This window comes from Dioscorea cayenensis, chromosome 9, assembly GCF_009730915.1.
Source record: "Dioscorea cayenensis subsp. rotundata cultivar TDr96_F1 chromosome 9, TDr96_F1_v2_PseudoChromosome.rev07_lg8_w22 25.fasta, whole genome shotgun sequence".
Taxonomy (NCBI): Eukaryota; Viridiplantae; Streptophyta; class Magnoliopsida; order Dioscoreales; family Dioscoreaceae; genus Dioscorea; species Dioscorea cayenensis.
Window position 1 is genome coordinate 15,211,383 of NC_052479.1, and position 10,109 is coordinate 15,221,491.

Sequence of the window (10,109 nt, forward strand, 5' to 3'; positions counted from 1 at the left end):
TATTTGACAAGGTCCCCTTGCGTATATCCTGCAAGTACACGGGTTTGTCGAAGTAATAATCCCGGGTGAGCGGGGTCGAATCCACAGGGAGTAGGGAGTGAAAGTACTTAATTTGGTTCTTAGCTATATGGAAGATCAATAGTGATTAGTGTGAAATTTATTCAATTCTCAACAATAAAAGCAACAAGTGAGAGAGAAAGAATAAAGAAGAGGGCAAGGCAATCGATAAAGATGGGGTACTCGGATGATGCTTCACCTAGGATAATCGTTTCAAGTGCAAGAACTCTCTATTATACTTCCTAATCAATGCCATGGTGAGTCATGGAAATCCTTACATACATAGTCCCAAATCTAAGGTCAACTATGCCTAACTTTATACATGTCCCGGAGGAGAAATCGAACAATCTTAACACCTCGCACTCGCATAGAGTTGCAATGAGCTCTAGGGATTCCAATGGATAAATCTCTTCCTAAAAGTAGACCTAACCCTTTGGTGCAGGCGGAAGATCGCTAGCCACAATTAAGCCCTAGATACTAAGATCCTCTCAATGCTTCACTCCATGGCACGCGCAAGTAGGCCCCAGCGGAGGTTCATCCCTTAGACCATTCACTCTATTATGGCTGCAAAGAACTCGAGGAACGGAGGTAGAATCTATCACGTCGAAGGGGAAAGGGGACGCTCCTGTACCTCTTGACTCACCCTCTCAACCCTCTCCAACCTAGCTTTGTTTAACGGCTCATGGTGTGTCACTCACTCATAAGGTTACCAACAAGAACTCTCAACCCTAGTGTCACTCTAGGGGAAATGTTCATACAATCAAGCATTCAAGGTTGGAACTCACAATAAACATCAATTTATTGAAAGCATAATAAAGAAGTTCATTAAAGCGAATACATCCTAGGGTTCACAATTACCCAAGTACCCACTAGGGGTTTAGCTCTCTATGAAGCTTAGTACAATCAAAGAAATTGAATGTAAAAGCAATGAATCCATAAAGAAACCCCCTCGATGGTCGTGTCGATGGTCTTGTGGAGAGTCCTCTACTCGTCGTCCAAGGATTCCTTCGTCCGGTATAGGATACGCCTCGATCGAAGCTCCCCTACCAACCTTCTTCCTAATGGAATAACGATGTCAGAGCCATAGAACTTCTCCAAAACCTTGGCCAATACCACTCGAAACCCTAGCCAAAGCCCTCTCGCAAGTTGGGGAAAAGATGGAGAAAAGAATACCAAAATCGGGGCTGAATCGGCTTTAAATAGAGCTGGAATCGGGCAAGTCCATGGGCGTGTATGATGTCACACGCCTCTATAGAATTTCCACACGGGCGTGGATAATTTCCACACGCCCGTGTGGATTCTCTGTTTTTCTGATTTCTCGGCCGGCTGTGAATAGTGCTACTACATTACTTGCTATGTTTTGCTACAGTGCTCTGCTACAGCCTTCAACCTGAATGACTTCCCAATTCCATACTTTCATTGGGGTAACGCAAACAAGCACACGTTTACGTCGTGAATCACTTGCTTCTTAAATGATGTACATGTTGGTGGATCTCTTGTTCTTATATGCATAAGTCAGAATGCTCGAGTGTGACTGCCTTTGTGCCCCTCCAAATAAATGTGCTCACTCGAATACGAGGAGGTTGGCACACACCCTAGCATCTCACACCTAACCTATGTCTTCGTGTTTGAACCTTAGCAAGATTTCCTCCAAAATAGGTGTATTATGATCCACATTGGCCTATTTCCTTCATACTCGGCCTCACAACCCTACCTGCATTAAAGTAACATAAAAACACACATATTAATGGAAAAACCTGAGAAAACTAATGCTCAACATAAGGAACGAACGCTTCGCATTCATATCGCACAAGCACTTATCAAACTCCCCCACACTTAAGCTTTTTCTTGTCCTCAAGCAAACATTAAAACATTCTGTGCCTCAATGAAGAAAATATTGAGAGTGCTTGGCCTTAGGTTCACCAAAGTATACAAAGATAGCATTCTACAAGTAAGGAAAATTTCAACACTAAATACTGAAAAAAATCAATGCTCTAGCTAAAAAAACTTGAATCAAAAAAAGGATAACAAATCCAAATTTTCGTGTAAGTGTGTGAACTCACTCAAAACACCCCAAAGTTATACTCCTCAAAGTTCTAAGTGCAAGGGACTTATTTATCTACACAAGTGATAAAAAAATTTTTAAAAAGATGGTAGTAGCTTCACACATCCTCTAAGGTAGCCCCTTTCCAAAGCGGCACGAGGGTGGCTTTTCACACTTTCGAGGTGGTAGCTCTTTTCTACCCGGGTGGTAGCTTTCACTCATACTATGAGATAGCTCTTTCTCTCATTAGGGCATAACTAGTATCCGACTTGTGAGAGTAGCTTCATACTTCATAGGTGGTAGCTCTTTCCAACCAACAAATACAAATAAACAAAAAACTATTTTGTTCCTTCTTTTCATTTTTCCATTTTTTATTTTTTATTTTTATTTTTATTAATTTTTTTTATTATTTTTTTAAATTTTGTTTTAAAAGAAGTAAACCTAACTAGTCCCTTTAACATCAAACATGATTTTCCAATAGAGTTCAAAGAGTGAGTAGTGCACTAAGTGTAAATTTGGCAAAAATTCCTAAAAATTCAAGCAAGAACTAGAGCATGAAAACATTCAATGTTAACAATTCTCCTAGACTTAAGAATACAAACATTGCAACTAAGGTGAACCGCCACTGGCTATGTGAGCATATATCAATCAAGAACAATAGAAAAGATGTGCGCATAATGAAACTCCCCCCACACTTAAGTTGTACATTATCCTCAATGTACACATGCAAGCTCACTCAAAACACGCCATGAACTCTCGTTGGGGTGCCTAAAGAGTCCTCGGCTGCAAGACGAATGATGAGGCAACGTCTCGCTCTAGGATCTGCTGTAATATGTCGAAATGTGCCATGAACTCTGTGTACTGAGTGGCCTGTGTAGCCCAAATCTCGGCAACCTCAGCTCGGGCCACTTCTATAGCATTCTCGAGCCTCTTAAAGCGATCATTGGCTCAAGAAGGTGAAAACATACGCACTGGGGGTGGTTCTTCGGCCGCTGGAGGTGCCTCAGTCTCCATCAATGCGGGCTGAGGCTCGGGGGCGGGCTGAGATGCTCCAGCGTCATCACCCTCATTCTCAGCTATCTCTGAGGCTGGTAGAACTAACGCAAAAAACCCTGTCTGAACCCTGCGGACCATACCCATCAACCGCATCGTCTATAGACCCAAGGGAGCGGGTACACTCGTCTTCTCGGCCCCGCGAATCGAATCCAAAAGACCCATGCCCAACACTAATCTCGTAATGTAAGGACCCGAGAAGATCGCTCCCAGTCTAGTGTACTGTCCCTGGTGTCTGATGTAATCAGCTAAGATGTGCCCTAAGTGGATCAGTACGCACTCTACCATCAAGTACAAGTACAGCATCTCCTAGCGGCTCAAGACAAAAGTACTATCGCCACGGCCATTTACCGACCTACTCATGATTGCGTGCAAATATCTGTAGGCAGGTCGGGAAAGGCATGTGGCCTTGGAGACCCCCGGCTCGTACTGACCCTGACCATATATCACTCTATAAGCTCTCTACGCGGTCAAGGTTCCAGGATAATCAGTAGGCAACTGTGCATACACCTATGAATCTGTAAATGCCTCCTCGTATAAGCCAAGTAGTATGGAAAACTGCGTAATGCTCAAACTATGGTGGCGTCCAAACACTCTGAACTAAATGGTGCCCAAACTATTGAAGCTCGCATACGCTCTATCAAACTCAAACGAGGAGAGCACCTTTAGTGCAAACTCTCAGATAGCTGGCTCTCTAATAGTCAACAACTGCCGCCAACCACCATCTGAAACAAGGTCCTCAACCTCATCAGCGAACTCACCTCCCTGCTGAAGATCTCGTAATATAGTCGTGTCCAGGAATCGAGTCTGTCTGAAGTGGAGTCTCGATAAGCACTCATAACGGGCCTGATGTTCGGGAATCGCAAATCGCATGCCCTCGGGCTCAAAGGATGACTCACGTGGCCTCTTATAAGCAAATTTAAACAAGTTGATAACACAATACTGCAGAAATCCACACGGTCGTGTGGAATTTCTGCACGCCCGTGTGGATTAACGTTGCGTGAGAAACGCACGGCCAGGTATCAACAATCCAAAAATACAACTCAATAATATCTCTAACTTCGTTCTAAACGTAAATCATTGTTCCAATTGAAGAAACGAAGCATTGTTAACCAGATTATTCAATAGAAATCATGAATTGATGAAGAAGATGAAGAAAATGAATTTACCGACGAGGAGAAGTGATAAAATAGAGAGCCGGCCGGAAAACTTGCTAAAATCCCACCAAACTGGCGCAATGGACTCGGAGAATGTTGTGAGAGTGTTTTCAAGTGAAAAGGAGTCGTGAAGAAGGAGAGAAATTATCCCCTTTTTAAACAGAACTCGCGACTTTTGACGTTTTGTGCATCCACACGGGTGTATGGAAATTCCCCACGTCCGTGTGCCTCACTTCAAAAACTCCACAGGGACTTATGCACGCCCATGTGCGCTCTCGGGAAAAACTCTCACTGACATAGAACGATCTCCCACGGCCGTGTAGAAATTATCCACGCCCGTGCGCCAGACCCACATGGGCAGACGCACGCCCCTGTGGCTTCCCTGGACATCCGAGAAAGATATCAAGTCTTCCACACGCCCGTGCGGAAATTACTCACGGGCGTGGACATTCACAAGCCCAATTCAGAGAGGCAGCCGCACGCCCCTATGTTTTCTCGGGATGGAGGGAACAACCTGCAAGGCTTCGCACGGGCATGCGGAAATTATCCCACGCCCGTGTGTGGTTCACAAGGTCGCCCACAGTGGCGAGTCCACGCCCCTGTGTGCTCTCGAGAAAAACTACCCAACTCTGCAGGAATTCGCACGCCAGTGCGGAAATTACCCACGGGCGTGCGCTAGTCGCATGGTCGTCCACAGGGGTAGCCACAAGCCCCTGTGCCTTCTCTGGATGAGCTCGCAGTACATATCTACGGGCGTGTGGAATTTCCACACGCCCGTGTGTTTTCTCTGGATGACTTAGAAAAACCTGCAGGCTCTGCAGAACTAGTTTGAACATGTCTACACACTCAGAGCCTGCCCTATTATGCAAAATTTACCATATAAAAACACAAAATAGAACTAAAATAACCAAACTTCGCAATTCATAACAAAACACACAATGAATTCTTTTAAAAACCCACAATAAAATCGCAGCACAAATACTCAAAAATTTCAACACCAACACTTAACAATTTATTCATGCAAACAAACTAAACTAAAATTTATGAAAATAGTAAACACTTGGGTTGCCTCCCAAGAAGCGCTTGTTTAACGTCACTAAGCTTGACGTATCTTTCTTACCTCACGGGGGTTCATGAATGAAGGTTGCCCTCTTACCCATAACTTGAAAGCATGATGAGCAAAGTCTCTTGAGGGTAGAGGGTGTACTATCGGGCTTCGGACCACCTTACAATGGTTCGTCAACCTTTCTTGGCTCATGTACGTCTCCAACAGTCTTGGGGCATTTTTGGTGGCGTCTTCGAGCCCTCTTCATTTTCCGGAGCACCTTCTTCAAGATTCCCGGGGTAGATGTTTCCTCTCCAGTCGAACCAAGCATCATTACTTCCTCATTGCTCTCCTCTTGGTCGAACAAACCTTCATATAGATCCGGGTTGAACATTTCCTGTATATATTCATCAACAATCTCATCAGTAGTGTCTAGAAAATACAAAGTGTCATCAAAATCGAGAGAATGTCGCATGGATTTCAGCAAGGCGGTAAATGAGCTTATCGTCTCCGACTCACAATGTGAGCTCTCCGCTGTCCATGTCAATCAATTCTTTGGAAGTCCGCAAGAATGGTCTCCCAAGTATCAAGGGTACATCTGCATCCTCATCGACATCTAGCACTACAAAGTCAACAGGAAAATGTACTTGTCCACCTTGACAAGCACGTCTTCAATGATGCCTCTCGGATGTCGTACAGTTCGGTCCACCAATTATAAAGTCATCCGAGTAGGCCTAGGCTCTCCCAAAGCCTAGCTTTTGGAAGAAAGTGTATGGCATGACGTTGATACTTTGATAAGTGCATGTGCGATATGAATGCGAAGCGTTCATTCCTTATGTTGAGAATTACTTTTCTCAGGTTTTTACATTAATATGTGTGTTTTTATGTTACTTTGATGCAGGTAGGGTTGTGAGGCCGAGTATGAATGAAATAGGCCAATGTGGATCATAATGCACCTATTTTGGAGGAGATCTTGCTAAGGTTCAAACACGAAAACATAGGTCAGGTGTGAGATGCTAGAGTGTGTGCCAACCTCCTCGTATTCGAGTGAGCACATTCATTTGGAGGGGCACAAAGGCAGTCACACTCGAGCATTCTGATTTATGCATATAAGAACAGGAGATCCACCAACGTGTACATCATTGAAGAAGTAAGTGATTCACGATGTAAACGTGTGCCCGTTTGCGTTACCCCAATGAAAGTATGGAATTCGGGCGTGTGGAAATTATCCACGCCCATGTGGAAATTCCACAGGGGCGTGTGACATCATACACGCCCGTGCAGTCGCCCGATTCCAGCCCTATTTAAAGCTAATTTCAGCCCCGATTTCAGCATTCTTTTCTCCATCTGTTCGCTAATTTGTGAGAGGGTTTCGGCTAGGGTTTTGAGGGGTATTGGCCAAGGTTTTAGAGAGGTTCTATGGCTCTGACATCATGATTCCATTAGGAAGAAGGTTGGTAGGGGAGCTTCGATCGAGGCGTATCTTATACCGGACGAAGGAATCCTTGGATGACGAGTAGAGGACTTTCCACAAGACCATCGACACGACCATCAAGGGGTTTTCTTTATGGATTCATGGCTTTTACATTCGATTTATTTGATTGTACTTAGCTCCGTGGAGAGCTAAACCCCTAGTGGGTACTTGGGTGATTGTGAACCCTAGGATGTACTCGTTTCATTGAACTTCTTTATTATGCTTTCAATAAATTGATGTTTATTGTGAGTTCCAACCTTAAATGCTTGATTGTATGAACATTTCCGCTAGAGTGACACTAGGGTTGAGAGTTCTTGTTGGTAACCCTGTGAGTGAGTGACACACCACGAGCGTTAGACAAAGCTAGGTTGGAGACGGTTGAGAGGGCGAGTCGAGAGATACAGGAGCGTCCCCTTTCCCCTCCGACGTGATAGATTATACCTCCATTAATTGAGTTCTTTGCAGCCATAATAGAGAGAATGGTCTAAGAGATGAACCTCCACTGGGGCCTAGTTGCGCGTGCAATGGAGTGAGACATTGAGGGGATCTTAGTATCTAGGGCTTAATTGTGGCTAGGGACCTTCCGCTTGGACCAAAGGGTTAGGTTTATAATTAGGAAGTGATTTATCACTTGGAATCCCTAGAGCCCATTGCAACTTTATTCGAGTGCGAGGTTGAGAGGTTACTTAATCTCTCCTCTGGGACATGAAAAGAGTTAGGCATAGTTGACCTTAGATTTGGTACTATGTATGTAAGGATTTCCATGACTCACCATTGCATCGATTAGGAAGCATAATAGAGAGTTCCTGCACTTGAAACGATTTTCCTAGGTGAAGCATCATCCGAGTACCCCATCTTTTATCGATTGCCTTACCTTTTTCTTTATTCTTGCTCTCTCACTTGTTTCTTTTATTATTGAGAATTGAATCAATTTCACACCAATCATTATTGATCTTCCACATAGCTAAGAACCAAATTAAGTATTTTCATTCCCTACTCCCTGTGGATTCGACCCCGCTCACCCGGGATTATTACTTCGACAAACCCATGCACTTGCGGGATATAAGCAAGGGGTACTTGTCATACTCGCTCCTGAATCCACCAATGCCATCTCCTCACCTAAGTTGCCGATGTTACACAGAATAATGAAGCTTCACGGATCTTTCTTCTTGTTCGGCATGTTCTTTTGCAACACCGCCGAGCATGAAGCATGAAGCACCACTAAAGCACTCTCCTCCAATTTCCTCTTGTTGGTCAATAGGTTTTTCAGGAACTTTGCATACTTAGGCATTTGAGCCAATGCCTCAACAAAAGGGATGTTGATGTGGAGTTGCTTAAACAAACTCACGAACTTCTTATACTATTCATCCCCTTGGTCATTCTTCAATCTAGAGGCATAAGGGATTCTTGGCTTGAAAGGTGGGGGTGCCACCTCTTTCCCTTTGTTTGCTCCCTTCTCAACCTCTACAACCTCGGCGTGTTCTTTCGGCTTCTCACTCGGAAGCCTCTCTTCAACCTCATGACCGCTTCTGAAAGCGATCGCCTTCACATGTTCTCTCGGGTTGGTTTCCGTATTACTTGGTAAACTTCCATGTGGCCTTTCGGAAAGAGATTTCGTAATTTGCCCCACTTGATTTTCAAGATTGTGCAAGGAGGCGGTGTGATTGTCAAGTGTAGCCTCGATAGATTCAAACCTTGTATTTGCCGATTGGACAAATCTAGCCAAGTGCTTCTCTAAATCCATCATTCGGGTTTCCAAGCCTGAAATTCTGTTTTCCACTTGAGGGGCTTGTTGTTGTTGTTGGAACCCCGATGGCCCCATGGTCTTCTGTGGTCCTTGATTACTCCATGAAAACTTGGGATGATTCTTCCAACCTAAATTGTAGGTGTTGTTGTATGGATTCCCTTGAGGTCTCATTCCATTACCTACAAAGTCAACATTCTCAACTGAAGAAACATCACCTATGACGATTGGGCAATCGGAAGGAGCATGTCCTCCTCCACAACCGGTACAATTTGTCACGGCCGCAACTCTATTCGAAGCTATAAGGTCTAGCTTCTTACTCAAACTCTCCACTTGGGCCACCAATGAAGTTACCGCATCAATTTCATTGAGACCGACCACCTTTTTCTTTTCCCTAGCGTTCCACTGGTAGCTATTTAACCCCATTTCCTCAATCAATTGACGAGCCTCGTCGGGGGTCTTGCTACCTAAGGTACCTCCTGCCGCCGCATCCAAGAGTTGCCTTGTACTCGGGTTCAAACCATTGTAGAAGGTTTGAACAATCATCCACTCCGAGAATCCGTGTTGCGGACACTTGCACAGGAGTTCCTTGAACCTTTCCCATGTCTCAAATAGAGACTCCAATTCCAACTGCATAAAGGATGAGATCTCATTCCTAAGCTTTGTTGATTTTACAGGAGGGAAATAACGGGCTAGAAAAGCTTCTACCATCTCCTCCCATGTAGTGATTGATGCCCTAGGTAATGAGTGTAGCCACTGCTTTGCTTTCCCCTTTAAGGAAAATGGGAAGGCTCTCAATTTGATGGCATCATCCGTCACACCATTTATCTTCAGCACGTTACACACCTCGAGGAAGCTCTCTATGTGACTGTTTGGATCCTCATCGGCCAAACCGTTGAATTGTGCGGACTGCTACAGCATATGGATGAATGCCGGCTTTAGCTCGAAATTCTGAGCTGTGATTGGGGGACGCACAATACTCGATTGTGTCCCCAACACTGAAGGTCTGGCATAATCGGATAGTGTCCATTGTTGCTCATTTTGTTCTGCCATGTTGTTAGATCCTTCTACTTCCAAATCATCTGGATTAGGCTTTTCTTGTACAGGTTCTTTCCCTTTCCTTTGAAGTGTACGTTCAAGCTCAGGGTCTCCTTTAATCAATATTGATGGATTCCCATGGGTCATAACCTAGAGCTGCACCAAAAGTAAAGAAAAACAAAATCAGAACGATGATAGAATAAGAAGATATGAAATAGAATGTGTAGTGAAATAGCTAAGAAAACAAAGTGCAAAATATCTCTAAACGATTAACTCCCTCGCAACGACGCCAAAAACTTGACAAGGTCCCCTTGCGTATATCCCGCAAGTGCACAGGTTTGTCGAAGTAATAATCCGGGGTGAGCGGGGTCGAATCCACAGGGAGTAGGGAGTGAAAATACTTAATTTTGTTCTTAGCTATGTGGAAGATCAATAATGATTAGTGTGAAATTGATTCAATTCTCAACAATAAAAGCAACAAGTGATAGAGCAAGAAT

The 10,109-nt window shown here is 44.2% G+C and overlaps 1 non-coding gene across 1 annotated transcript; it reads left to right on the plus strand.

Annotated features, from left to right (window-relative positions):
* Positions 1 to 9,130: 9,130 nt before the first annotated feature.
* LOC120269888 lies at positions 9,131 to 9,237 on the plus strand. The gene has a single exon (XR_005539516.1). It is a non-coding gene; the product is annotated as a small nucleolar RNA R71 (small nucleolar RNA).
* Positions 9,238 to 10,109: the final 872 nt, after the last annotated feature.